The sequence below is a fragment of the Balaenoptera borealis genome (assembly GCF_965194805.1).
Source record: "Balaenoptera borealis genome assembly, chromosome: 21".
NCBI lineage: Eukaryota > Metazoa > Chordata > Mammalia > Artiodactyla > Balaenopteridae > Balaenoptera > Balaenoptera borealis.
Window position 1 is genome coordinate 14,581,791 of NC_138880.1, and position 14,656 is coordinate 14,596,446.

Here is a 14,656-nt window from a genome sequence, read left to right on the forward strand (position 1 = left end):
TGTGAGCCAAAGCACTCAGGAAAGAAACCACAGAGCACGTCCAGGAATGACGGGGAGCAAAGAGTGATTCCAGCCAAAGGGTTGACATTGGGAAAGGAGGTGGAGGGTCCACTGCAGACTCCCTGAATGTAGTTGGCAACAGAGAATCATAAACATTTGTCATCAGGAAGTACGATCAGAGCAACAGTGTGTAGGGTTCACGGAAGCAGGAAGAGACAGGGCGGGGAGGGGTGGATGACTTAGGAGGCCGGGGCAGTATCCCAGGTGAGAGGTAGTCAAAGTCAAAAGACTTGGAGACGGTGAGACAGATGAGCAAGCTGCAGGGAGGCGCTCAGAAGAGAGAGTGGGAGAAGCACAGACGGCTCTGGGAGCGCCCACTGTTGATCTACACCCACTGCCATGGGCACCTCCCATGTGGACGCTCTCCCAGACCCCAGGGCTTGTGGGCCCAGCCAGGAGGCACCCTTGCCCCCACAGCGGCAGGCTGGTGGCCTGGAGGGATTAACGTGCTTTGGTTTCGCCGGCTGCTGGGTGGGGGAAGAGGGGAGGGCAGGAAATGCGGATCCCTGTGGTCAGCGGATGGCGGTCGGCTCCAACACACCGCAGCTGTCGCTCGCATGAAAAGGGGGGTCACTCTGGGGGTGCAGGGCCTTTCAGTCCAACCAGATAGAGCAACCCCCCATCGAGGAAGTAGGGGTTCAACGGCCAGCATCTAGCCCCACGTGGGAAAGGCCTGACCCCCCAGGCCCAGCCAAGGGAAATGAGAATCGGGCAGCAAGAGCCCAGGCCCAGGAGAGATGCGGAACAGAGATCAGGAAATCATGGTGAAAGGCCAGGCCTGGGCCATCCAACCAACCCCGGGGCTGCCAGCTGGCGGAGGAAGGGCTCCGGACGCACAGCCAGACTTGGCGGAGGGACAGCGGGGCTAAGAGACATCTGTTTCTTCGTGGATAAGTTGGGGGAGGCTGGGGACCCTCTCCCCATCCAGTATTTCCTTCCCCCTCCCCGGGCAGAACTTCAGGAAGATGCTCGGGCTAGGGAATGGCCAGCGCTTACTTAACCTTTGTCTATTTTCTGCTGCACTGGGAAGAAAGGGGGTGCCTCTCAGCACAAAATACCCACATACCCCTCACACAGCTCCCCCGCCAAGCGCAACAGACTTGCTTCCCTATGACCTCTTCCCCTCTCTGCACTTTCTGGAGAAGATGGGAATTAGCAGCGCAGGGCAGGAAAAGGCAACAGGGAGACGGGAGAGAACAGGGCCCCCAGCGGGCCAGCTTGTCCCCGTGCAAAGCCCTTCGCGGGGCTGGCCTCGCCCCTCTCTCATCACTTCCCTGCCAGAGGGCGCTGCCCCCAGGACCCCCGCCTCAGCAGAGCCGCCTGGCAAGCGTGGGAGCGGCACTTGGAGGGACTGATACCAACGGCCCTGCGCCGCTGCTTCTGACTGAGAACCGTCCTCCCTGAACTCAGGGCCGCCCGCCACGTGCTGCCTTCTCTCCCGGCGAACCTGGCCCCCTCCCCACCTTCTCCCTCTCCTCCGCTGCCCTGAGCAGTAACTTCCGGCCCTCCTGACAAGCCACAGGTCACCTTCCCCGGCCTGGGAAACTGGTCATCACTGGAATCTGACAACGGGGGCACGTGGCTTTTGCCTTGGCCCCGATCCAAGCCTGGAGCCTTCTGATTTCAGTCTGTGGCCACTCCGGCATCTACGCCCCGCCCCCTGCTTGTCTGGGGACAAGCGCCCTTGGAGGTGACGCTCCCTAGCCCTTCCTTACCCCCAACCCAGCCCAGGAGCACAGAGCAGGCTCAGGAAGAGATGAGGGTCCCGGGAGACAGAGAACCTTCCCTGGAGGTTCCAAGAGGTACTGAGGTGGGCGTGGAGAGTGGCCCAGCCGGCAACTGCTGACGTGATCAGAAATAAGTGCATCTGTCTGCTCTCTGGATGCAATGTCCTCAGGGACCTCAGAAAAGGGAATGAGTCAAGAGGAAAGAAAGGTAGGGGATCTGGGTACTGAGTCAGATACCAAGCCAGGCTCTTCTACATCATCTCACTGAATCCACAGGCTTACCCTGAGGTGTGTGTATTTTGTCCCCGTTTCCCAGCAGAGGAAACCAGAGCTCAGAGATATTAAGTAACCCACCTAAGGTCACACAGCTAGAAAGGATCCAGCTGGGGTCCAAGTCCACCTTTGGCTGATTCCAGACGCGGAGCTACCTCCTGCGGAGACAGGGTCAGGAAGATCAACTTGAGGGGTTCAGGCCTCTTCCTGGGAAGAGTTAACAACAGTTCTGTTACATCACCAAAATTCCTATGTTAACCGCCTAACTCCCAGTACCTCAGAATATGATATATTTGGAGACAAGGGCTTTAATGAGGTAATTAAGTTAAAATGAGAGCATTAGAGTGGGTCCTATTCCAGTATGACTGGTGCCCTTATAAGAAGAGGAGATTAGGACACAGACACACAGAGGAAAGGCCATGTGAGGACACAGGGAGAAGGCCGCCATCTACCCACCAAGGAGAGAGGCCTCTAAAGAAACCACCCCCGCCCACACCCTGATCTCGACTTCTGGCCTCCAGAACTGTGTGGAAATAATATGTGTTGTTTAAGCCACTCAGTCTGTGGTCCTTTGTTACGGCAGCCCTAGCAGACTAAGACGGTCCCCAGGTACTGAGTGTCTGTTTCCTGGCCCCCATGCAGGGTATCTTACATTGAGTTCTCTTCAAAGTGGAGTCCCACCCACCCAGGAGGCAGGCAGGGAGCTTAGGGAATTTCAGGTGTCCACAGGACCCCTTAGCTAATGGGGTACTTTGGCTACAAAAGTCAGCCCACGGCCGATGCCTCTGTCAACCATCTTTTCATTTTAATTATCCTGACAGCAACTATCTCCTCTCAAAACAGGACTTGAAGGAGTACAGGAGGGAGGCAGACAGACAGACGCAAGCTGACCCTGAGGCGCTGACCCGGGGCTGGGGGCGATGCCCGGCACTGATCCCGAGCCTAATGGGAGCAAACGCTCTCTTCCTTTGCCAAGACGCCTGGCTCCTGGGCGCCCCCTGACCCTCCCCGTTCCCGCCTGTCAGTCATCACCCAGTGAGTGCAGCTGACCTTCCAAAGTGATAGCTAACTGAAGATGCATCGGCAAGTCAGAAAACCCAGACTGGGGGTGGAAGAAAATCAGTCTCTGAATTTTCTAAGCATTTAATTTGAATACATCCTGTCACGAGTGTATGTGAGTTAACACTCACACAAAGGGGGAAGAAGAAAACCCCTTTGAATTGCAAGGGGCCGGGAAGGAAAAAGGGGGTTTTACAAAAATGAGGGGAAGATTAGAAATGGGTGTTTCAAGAGGAAAAAATAAATGTTATAAAACACGTGTATATGTATGTATGTATATGTATACAAGCATATATGTATGTGTGTATGTATACACACACACACACACTTCACCTCTGCACTGCAAGGTCTTAGGGAATTTAATACGGGAAAAGACCTTTGCCAGTGTTGCCCTACAGGGAAAGTTCAAGCAAAATATTCTTCTTGATTCTTCAGTCAATTGGAGAGAAGGCACAGAAACAGGAGCCCTCATAAGACAAAAAAGAACCTATATTTTCAGCAGTCTGCAATTTGATAGACTTCAAACTTGATAACTTCCAAGTGGAAATCCTGATCATGTTTAGATAATTATTTAGATATTACATAACATTTAGATATTTCTATGTTTTTCCCAACCCAAAGATTGAAGCTACTGTGAAAGGCACAGAGTCTAATCTCTCGCCTTTCCCTTTAAATCACCAACAAATACCCCAGAAAAGAAGTCTGCTCTAGAAGTGCATCTACCGACACGTGTGTAACATATTTAATGCCATGCATTGCTGACTCCCTTTTTTATTCACATGTATAAAGCAGAGGGAAAAAAACCTCTGGCTGACCTAATATTCTAGAAGAGAATACATTCTGACCACACTTCATTGCAAGCATGAAAAATATCCCTCCTGAAAGGAAAAAATACATATGTGGTGTTTATGCCTGGGGCCAGGAAGTGTGTATGTACTCTCCAGCCGGGGTTCTGCTCTGAACAGCCATCCACACACATAAGCGCATTTCAGCGTGACTGGCTTTGTGAGCCTCGGTTGAGCAGAAGTTCCTGCAGAGGACATGAGAGGATTAAATCTGCCTGTTCAGGGGAGGATTGGAAAGTGCCCGATGCTCCTGGGCTTTTGGCGCCGAGGGGCCCGGTGGCAGCTGGCTGGGTGGACTAGCCTGAGGCTGAGGGTCTGGATGGGTCTCTCCAGAGGAGCAAGCTGCAGCCCTGGGAACCCCCTGGCAGCAAACAGCGAAACCACATAAAAGGAGCAGGAAGTGGTGGCCAGAGAAGCCAGCCGCAGTGATGGTGTGTAGAGCAGGTAAACCCTACAAAGTGTGTGAAAGAACGTAGAGAGCACAAATGGTGCAGAGAGGGTGTGGGAGTGTGGAGCAAGGGGATGGAGGGCTCTTGGCTTTTTTCTGAGCTCAGTCATAGCAATCCATAAGTTAATAAATCTCTGGTCCAGGTATTCTGTGCATAGCTCTGACCTGAGGATTGTAGAAGTTTTGTCAAGGTCCATGATCAGGTCTGACCGTGTTGCTTGGCAGATAATACGGACAGGGGTTGTAATGTGAATCAGCTGCAATGCCTAAGATGACTCAGTTCTGCTACAGAAAATGAGGAAAACTAAGTAGAGAAGTGTGAGGCGGACTGAATGTTTGTGTCCCCTCAAAATTCATAGGTTGGAGTCCTAACCCCCAAGGTGATGGCATGAGAAGTGGGGTCTTTAGGAGGTGATTGGCTCATGAGGTTGAAGCCCTCAGGAATGGGATTCGTGCCCTTATGAAAGAGAGCTCAGGTAGCTCCCTCGTCCCTTCTGCCATGTGAGGTTACAATAAGTTACCAACAAGGAAACAGGCCTCACCAGACAGCAGATCTGCTGGAACCTTGGTCTTGGACTTCCCAGCTTCCAGAACTGTGAGAAAAAAATGTTTGTTGTTTAAGCTGCTTGGTCTATGGTAATTTGTTATAATAGCCCGAATGGACTAAGACAAAGCTTATGAGACATGTGAGCTATAGAAAAATAAATAGAGCATATGAGTATTGAACAGATAAAAAAGGATGAGCCTCAAAGAGTTAAACAAAGAATTACCATATGATCTAGCAATTCCACTTGTAGGTATATACCTGAGAAAATTGAAAGCAGGGATTTAACAGATGCTGGTACACCAATGGGCACAGCAATAGCTAGAAATGACCCAGATGTTCATCAGCAGATTATGGATTAAAAAAATGTGGTCTTGGGCTTCCCTGGTGGCGCAGTGGTTGAGAATCTGCCTGCCAATGCAGGGGACATGGGTTCGAGCCCTGGTCTGGGAAGATCCCACATGCCGCGGAGCAACTAGGCCCGTGAGCCACAACTACTGAGCCTGCGCGTCTGGAGCCTGTGCTCCACAACAGGAGAGGCCGCGATAGTGAGAGGCCCGCGCACCGCGATGAAGAGTGGCCCCCGCTTGCCACAACTAGAGAAAGCCCTCGCACAGAAACGAAGACCCAACACAGCCAAAAATAAATAATAAATAAGTTAAAAAAAAAATTTGAAAAAAAAAAAAAATGTGGTCTATACATACAATGGAATATTATTCAGTCTTAAAAAGGAATGAAATTGTGATACAGGCTGCAACATGGATGAGTCTTGAAAACGCTGTGCTGAGTGAAATAAGCCAGACATAAAAGGACAACTATTGTATGATTCCACTTATATGGATTATTCAGAATAGGCAAATTCATGGAGACATGAATGGAGGAAAGTAGAATAGAGGTTGCCAGTGGCTGGAGGGAGGTGGGCAATGAGGGGTTAATATTTAATGGATACAGAGTTTGGGTGGTGTGGAAGTTCTGGAGATGGATGGTGGTAATGGTTGCACAACACGGTGAATATACTTAATGCCACTGAACTGTGTGCTTGAAAATGGTTAAAATGGTAAGTTTTATGTATATTTGCCACATTTTTTAAAAAAAGAATGAAACAAGAATGTTACTTATAGACAGAAAAGGATGGAAGGAACAAGTCGTAAGGTATGGATTATACCACCTCTAGGATGACAGCTATCATTCCTAAATCCACCACCATTGGTGACATCATTTTGGTCCCATTCTGGCTCCACATATGTTTTGCTTAGAAACATAGATAAAACCCACGGCTGTTCAGCAAGCTACTTATTGGCCAGGCACATTCGCCCCTTCCATCTCTCATAGAGCAAGTATGTGTTGGCTCAGACTTTTCCTCTGCTGAGCCTCCTTGTTCAAACTTCAACTCTGGGCTGCATAACCACACCATGAACAGGGAAGGCTGCTGTGGCAGAGAACACAGGACATGAGAACTCTGCGTTAACTGAGGATACAAGTAGCGTGGTCCTTTGACTCACTTGCACCCTAACCTGACTGCGTTAACCTACCTCAACTTTTTTTTTTTTTAATTAATTTTATTTATTTATTTTTGGCTGCATTGGTTCTTCTTTGCTGCGTGCGACCTTTCTCTAGTTGTGGAGAGAGGGGGTTACTCTTCGTTGCGTTGCGTGGGCTTCTCATTGCGGTGGCTTCCCTTGTTGCGGAGCACAGGCTCTAGTCGCACAGGCTTCAGTAGTTGTGGCACCTGGGCTCAGTAGTTGTGGCTCACGGGCTCTAGAGCACAGGCTCAGTAGTTGTGTCGTCCGGTCTTCGTTGCTCCGCAGCATGTGGGATCTTCCCAGACCAGGGCTTGAACCCGTGTCCCCTGCATTGGCAGGCGGATTCTTAACCACTGCACCACCAGGGAAGCCCTAACCTACCTCATCTATTCCTCCCTGTTTCTCACTGGGTGTTTTCAACTGATTCAATAAACCATGTGGTTCAAGCCTGAGAGTCTTTTTGTCCCAAGACCTCTGGGATTGCATTATGGACTGAATGTGTCCCCCACTAAATTCATATGTTGAAACCCTAAACCCCAGTGGGAAGGTATTTGGAGGCGGAGCCTTTGGAGGGGTTAAGGTCATGAGGGTGGAGCCGTTATGAATGGGATTAGTGCGTTTATAAGGAGAGCTTGCTTCCTCTCTCTCTCTCTGCTCTGTACATGTAATGATGTAATGAAAAGATGGCCATTTACAAACCAGGACCAGATCTGCCAGCACATTAAACTTGGATGGAATTCCCAACCTCCAGAACTGAGAGAAGTAAATGTCTGTTGTTTAAGCCACCCAGTCTATGGTACTTTTGTTATAGCACCTGATAGGACTAAGACAGATGGTTTGCCCAGTAGTGGAACTGGAAGCTACCATCGCATAGAGGAAATTTCTCACATAACGCTGGTGAAAAGACAAGCACTGTGCAGGAAACAGTAAGAGATAAATGACAGAAAGGCAGTAAGGACTGGAGAAAACTGGAAGAGGGAAGGATTGCCTTTCTTGCTGCAGGGGTCGCAGAAGGTTTCAGCGACACAGTGAGATTTGTGCTTGGTTAAATGGAGGGAGGTATGGAGACACATCAAAGGGACTGGGAGGAGGGGGGATGGAGCAGTCCAGGATAGTGGGAGCAGCAGAAAGGGTCCAGGAGCCTTTCGAGTTATGTTGGCTGATAGGAAAACAACTGGGCAAACACCTGTGTTAACAGCTGGGCTCACTGAGCAGCCTGGCCTAAGGACACAAGAACACACCTGTGCTTCCCCGTGTGCCTGGAGGTTTGCCAATGGCACCTCCATGGAGAGGACGATGTATTGTACAGTGATGTACAATGTAAATCAGAAACGCTGCCTCACAGACATCTCTTAGCTTCTTTAAAAAATATTCTTTAAGAGAAAGGGAGTAAGATTTTGTTGAATAACATTCCCAATAATCAGTCTATGTGTTAGTAACATTCCCATTGAAAAGACGAGGAAACGGAAAATCAGGACTTGCCTGAAGTTCCCCAGCCTCTAAATGGCCAAGCTAACATTGAAACCCACATTTGTCTGGCTCCAAAGCCTGGGTCTTTTTTCATTGCACCAAAAGAAACCTAGGACTAGAGAGGATACAGCTCAGACTCAAGGCAGAGGCAGCCTGATGGGCCTTGGAAAAGGGGCCTGGGTCACCTAGAAGAGAAGACAGACTGTTAGCTTGTTAGCTGGTTCAGGACTGTGTGACACAGAGGACACTGGGAGTCTGGGGGGAAAGAGGAATACATTAGATTAAAAATGGAGCTGGCTGGGTGCTAATTAGTTAACCTCTAATAAATGGGATAAATGGCAGGATGTAATTAACCACTGCTTAAAGAGGACCCTGGTGTTTCCCTCAGTGAGTAAACCCCTGTGGATTGTTATGCTAATTCCAACTGAAAAAGTAGAGAACAAAATTCTTATCTGGGAAAGAATGAAGCGCATTTAGCTGTATTCCTTTTGCATGTTGATTCTGGATAGCCCAAATAATTTTTTTTTAAAGACAAAAACTGGGGACATCCCTGGTGGCACAGTGGTTAAGAATCTGCCTGCCAAGGCAGGGGACACAGGTTCAATCCATGGTCCCAGATGATCCCATAGCCGCGGAGCAACTAAGCCCGTGCGCCTAGAGCCCGTGACCCACAACAAGAGAAGCCACTGCAATGAGAAGCCCGTGCACCGCAACGAAGAGTAGCCCCCGCTCGCGGCAACCAGAGAAAGCCAGCACGCAGCAATGAAGACCCAATGCAGCCAAAAAGAAATAAATAAAAGAAAAGAAAAGAAGTAATAAATAAATAAGTAATATAAAGACAAAAACTGGATAGCATAGACAAGGGATAGCATACAGAGGGAAATGTACACAATCTGAGGAGCGGCTTCATGGTGCAGGGTGATGGAGGCAGATGTGGGGATGGGGCCCCCTGAGCAGGTGGGGCTGTCATTCTGCAGGAGTCATGGCAGCCCACTGAGAAGCTTGAGGTGGAGCCCTTTTGCTCCTCCTCACCTGTGTTTCTCCTTTTGTTCCTTTCCAGGGCTGACAATCTGAGTATCCCATCCAGCTGGGAGAGGCCGTTCATACCCTGATTTCAGAAACCATTATTTCAACCGATGTGAATTGATCAATCTCATGAAGTATCAAAGGCATTTTTCTTTTTGCTAAAATAGTTCATTAAATGTGGATATTTTTCATTTAGGAATTGTTGGTTCTTGGCCCCTTCCATCTGCCTGAAAACTCAGAAGTAAGGACTTTAGTTTCTAAAGGACTACAGGGTTTCTAAAGCCACTGTTGGACTGAATGGGACCCACTCATCATTCAAGGAAGGCTCAAGCTGAGACTCTGGCACCTCTCTTTGCCCTGCCCAGCATTTGGTCAAGCTTCAAGATGGTTATGAAGGGGATCAGAATATGCCACCCCCAAATATGCCACATTGGCATAAGGATTATTGTCAGTTAAAGGCAACTGAGAAACAGATGTGAAAAGAGCTCTCTGCCCCCCTTCTCATCTATCTAAAAGCAGGGCATAAATTTCCCCTGTGCAGGTGCCTCCTTCTCCTGTACCAGGAAGAGGAGAATGACCCTTATCACCAGAGACAGAAATGGCACCCAGCTGAGTCTGCACAAACAAGTCCTCACTAAATAGCCCCTATCTACCATTAGTTTCCCCCATATATTTCCTAGTCACTTTCTCATCATTCATCAGCCCTAGAAGGCCAAACCCCCTTTTCTTTGTCTAATTGCTTCTCTACAATTTATTGCTCTTTATTAAAATGGCATATAAGCCTCCAAGTCTATCCACTTCTTTGGGTTTCTCTTTTTTCTGTGAAGCCCCTGTACATGTAAAAAAAAAAAAAAGAGAGCGATATTAACATCAATTAAAATTGTATGCTTTTTCTCCTGTTAACCTGGCTTTGTCAGTTTAATTTTTAGGCCCCAACTAACAAACCTAAGAGGGTAGAGGGAAGATTTTTGTCCTCTCCTGTACAGTTATGATGAGAATTAACCAACCATTACACAAAAAGACCTCAGTAAGACCAAGATGTAGAAGCAAAGTATAGTTAAACCATCTGAAAGGCAGGACACACACTCTCTATATTATATTATTGGGCAGGAAGGACTGTGTCCAGGACCCTCTGCAGAATGTATATGGAGACATCAGTGGATAATGATGACCTGGGGTTGTGGTATCAAACAGGCGGCATGACAGGGGTCTTCTATAACTTTATTTTCTTTACTGTTTAACCAATGAAGAAATAATGGCACAAAGTCCCAGATTTCCTGTGATAGTCTTAATTTCTGGTTGTTTTATTGCTTTCCATAAAAAAAGATTTAGAAAATACATAAATAAATGTGATTTAATGTTTACTTCTAGGTAATAATTTAAAAATTATATATATTTATATGTAAATATAAATAATCTCACAATTCCCAAAATCTTTTCTGACCACTTATGCCAATGTTTGCTTTGGACAAGAATTTCAGAGCAGGATCCTTGGAAAGGTGATTTAGGTATTTTGTTGTCCTGAGAAAAGAAAATAAGTGCATTATTTTCCCTACTTTTACAGATGGTAAAATTAAGGTATAGAAAACTGATTTGCTGAAGATGACAATGAAAGTTAGAGTCAGGCCCACACTTGGGTCATCTCACATCTAGGTCGGCTCACTGACCACAGCATAGATTTTCTTTTTCTTTCTTTCTTTTTTTCTAAGATAGTATATTTTATTATATTTATTTATTTATTTTATTTACTTTTGGCTGCGTCAGGTCTTAGTTGTGGCACGCGGGATCTTCTTTGAGGCATGTGGGATCTTTCGTTGCAGTTCACGGGCTTCTCTCTAGTTGTGGCACGCAGGCCCCACGGGCACGTGGGCTCTGTAGTTGTGGTGCGGGCTCTAGTTGAGGCGCGCACTCAGTAGCCCACGGCACGTGGGACCCTAGTATCGTGACCAGGGACCGAACCCGAGTCCCCTGCGTTGCAAGGTGGATTCTTTACCGCTGGACCACCAGGGAAGTCCCATTGCATAGATTTTCAACAGAGCCTTTGCCTCATCTTGGCTCCCTTGCAGCTTCAGACCAAGTGCTCATCTATTTTTAGCAGGGAAACCCACAGGGGAAGAGTGCAGTTAACAACTTGAAAGGAAAAGATACAAGGCACAAGGACAGAATGAATGTCAGAGGTGGGATGAAAGCTAAAAAAATAAAAATAAAAAAGGACCAAGAGAAATCAAGGATAACATTTAAGTAGATGAAATTCATTTTATGCACAATGGCCTTTTTCTTCCCTAAGGATCTCACAACGCATTTCAATCCCTTCCTTGTCTGAATCTCCCTGGCATTTTGTTTGTTCTTCCCTAAAGACATTGATTAGACGGCCCTGCAGTAACCTACAATGACAATCACGCCCTAACTAGACCAACTAGATTATAAACTCTTTGAAGGCACAGTGTTTCAGACAAGTTTCCCCCACTGAGTTTAACATGTTTGTTGAATAAATGGATATGAAAATATTCACAGCTAGAATGACCGCCCCCCCAAAACTCTGAGCTGATTTTTATCTGCTATTTGGAGTATTTGTTTCCAAATTTTGATTTTAAAATCTTGAAGAAGTTTTGTCAAGAGGCTTGGGACATTAGCACTAGACTAAACATAAAGCTACGAACTTTGCTCTCCTTGAGCAAAAGAGGGACAGAAAGGAAGCAGAGACTGTCCTGCACACACTCTGGCATTTCAGTGAGCCTAGCTTTGAGGAGGGAGCGGTGGTGGCTGTTTCAGGCTGGCAGAGAGCTCTCCTGCTCAGAATCACACAGGGCTGGAAATGAACTAGATCCGACAAATCATCCTGCCCAAACTCTTCATTTCGCAGGTGAAGAAACAGACCCAGGGAGATTGTCTTGCCCAGGATCACTAAGCTAGATGCTGGCATAGCCTAGACTGAATCATTTTCAAAATAAAGTACTGAATGAAGCAACATATTAAACCTTTCTGCAGAGTCCCTGGATTAGAAACCTAGCACTTTAAATCATCAGCAAATACTACAGTATCGTGGATAGAAAAATAAATGGAGGCTATGGAACAAATCTATGACAAAGTCAGGACTAAAAAAGCCTTCAGGTTATGTTTCTGAGGTTGTTTGGTGATGTTCATTCTCAACACTGAAGACTTTCCATTGCTTTTGAGTCCTGACTTGATGAGCAGCGGTGGGCAGGGAAAGACAGACATTCCTCATTTCCATCTATACCTGTTGCCAAAAACACACAGTATATACAGACTTCTTACCTTGAGGAGTATGACAGAGCCTCTCAGTTCTTTTGAGCATTCCCACTATGGGGGGAAGCTCCCCAATCAGCTGATCTAAGAAACCTAGCCAACAGCTCCATGCAAAAAGGACAATTCTTGTTCCAGTTGAGAGTAATAAGCAAGGCGCCCTCTCTACTCAGGAAAGAGGAATCCACAGAACCTTTCTTTCCATCACCACCTAGATTAATTCATTAATGATTTTTCAGGCAAGTTTTATTCAGGCACTTGGGAACAGGGCAGTGAGTCAGAGGTTGGCATCAGAACCAGAATAGAAGCCACAGTCCTCTCTGGGGATCCTACTCTGGGCTTTAAATTCCCAGATCACACAACTTCCTAGTTGGAAATGTGTTCTTAAACAAGAACAAGGGTTTTGCCAGGCCTGACAGTGACTAATAAGGTCTGTCTGAGGACTGTCTGATGAAAGAGAAGCTGGATTTACATGTCACAGTGAATGTTTAAAGTAGGTTTCCTGCTGAATATAAATAAAAATCTCTCTCCTTGGGTAATCCCATCTCAACTCCTGCAGCTATGCCTTCCTTAATTAAATTAACTTTGAAATGACATTCAATGTTTTCCTTCTAAATGCCTTTGTTTTCTCCAAGATCTACTTATTGACAAGCTGTTTCACGAGGTTCCTGTGTAAACTGATTAAGGTCCCCCCGCCGCCCCCCCCCCACCGCTGCATACTCAATGGAGACAAGTTTTATCACCTCTATAGCCGGTATTGGGTAGCCCTCACATTGTATTCATTTAACTGTGTAGCAAACGACCCCCATACTTACAATACCAAAAATTAAAATTAAAACAATTATGTAGGGTGCTTACAGAGGACCCGGATAAATACGAAATTTAAATCTCGTTGGCTGAAATTCACACAACTAATTAGGAAAGCTAATTAGTTAGGAAAGCTAATTCCTAACTTGAAGGCGGAGGATTTTTTTTCCCAGTCTTCTTAAAAAATGAGGCATTCGCGTTCGTAACGCAAGCGGCTCTCGTCTTAACTACGTGAAGTGGGAGCTCCGGCTCCCCTCCAGAGAGCGGGAGCGCAGGCGCGGGCGCGCACACGTGGACACACGCTCACACGCGCCCGCCCACGCCCCCTTCCTTGTGCATTGCCTGCGGGATTTACGGGCTTCGAACGTGGATTACTGTCAGGTGCAGAAAGCAAGTCTTTGTTCGGTGGGCATTTTCCTCCCCCCCCCCCGGATTTGACTGTTATTTACGGGCCACGTGAGCGCCGGGCGGGGGTCAGGCGGGCGGGGAGGCGCCCCCAGCGCTGGGGAGACAAAGGCTAGCAGAGCCCGGCGGGTGCGGCAGGGGGACGTCTCCCAGCTCCTGCGACACGTGCGCAGTTGGCCCGGACCTGCCTCCGACTGAGAGGCTCTTCCACGAGATGTCCAGTTCAAGCCCTTGGAAAGGCAACGGCGTTTTCCTGGAAGCGGGCCTGGCTGCCCAAAAGCGGCCCGGGAAAGCCGGGGACGGTCGGGGCGTGGGAGCCCCTTGGGTAGGGCGCGCTCCTGGTGTACCAGGGAGAGTGAGTCTTTACACGGAGCCTCACGGCCACCTCAGCACGTGAGAAACCGGACAGAGGCCCCTTTTGCCCTTGGAGGGAGTACAGACCCCTCCCCAGCGGAGAAGCCAAGCAGCGAGCCTTTGACCGCTGACCGCCCCTCCGCAGCGCCCCGCGGCCTCGGTCTGTCCGCAGTGGTGGCCTCCTCCAGGCCCGGGACCAGAGTGAGCACGCGCCTCGTGTGCAAAATGTCAGGGGGAGCCCGAAAGTCGGTGGTCAAAATAAATATCCTAATGTAGTGCCTTAAGCAAAGTTAGTGCCCCCCCCCCCACGAAAAGAATCCACGATGAGCAAAATAGTGAATTTTAAATAGAGACGGGATCAGTGCATTGCAGAGCCATTTTGGAGCCCGAGGTAAAAAGGAGCATCCCCACGGGTGAGCGGCGCTCCTCGCGGCGCACTCAGCTTGGGCCGGGGGCTCGGGAGCGCGGGCGCAGCGGGAGGGGAGCGCGGGTCGTAGGTTTCGGAAGTGGAGGCCGCCGCCGAGGCCGGGCTGGGGAGTGGAGGGGTGGCCCTGGAGGCCGGAGGTGACATCTCCGGAGAGCCGCTCCGCGGGGAACAAAGGCGGAGCGGAAGGCCGACTCAGGGGAGGGAGGGACCCCGCGGGTTCAGCGGCCCTTGTTGCCTCTGCAGACCCAGAGTGGAAGACTCGACCCCGCTGCCACCAAGGCCCGGAGCGAGTCTTGTAATTCCCCGCTCGCTGGTTAATTCTCACTAACAAGACTTGGCAAGATGGGCGAATACTTTTTGGCTTCTGTCGTGTCCCCACCGCGGCGCGCACACACCCGCTGCCAAAAGCGGCCTCTGGGAAACG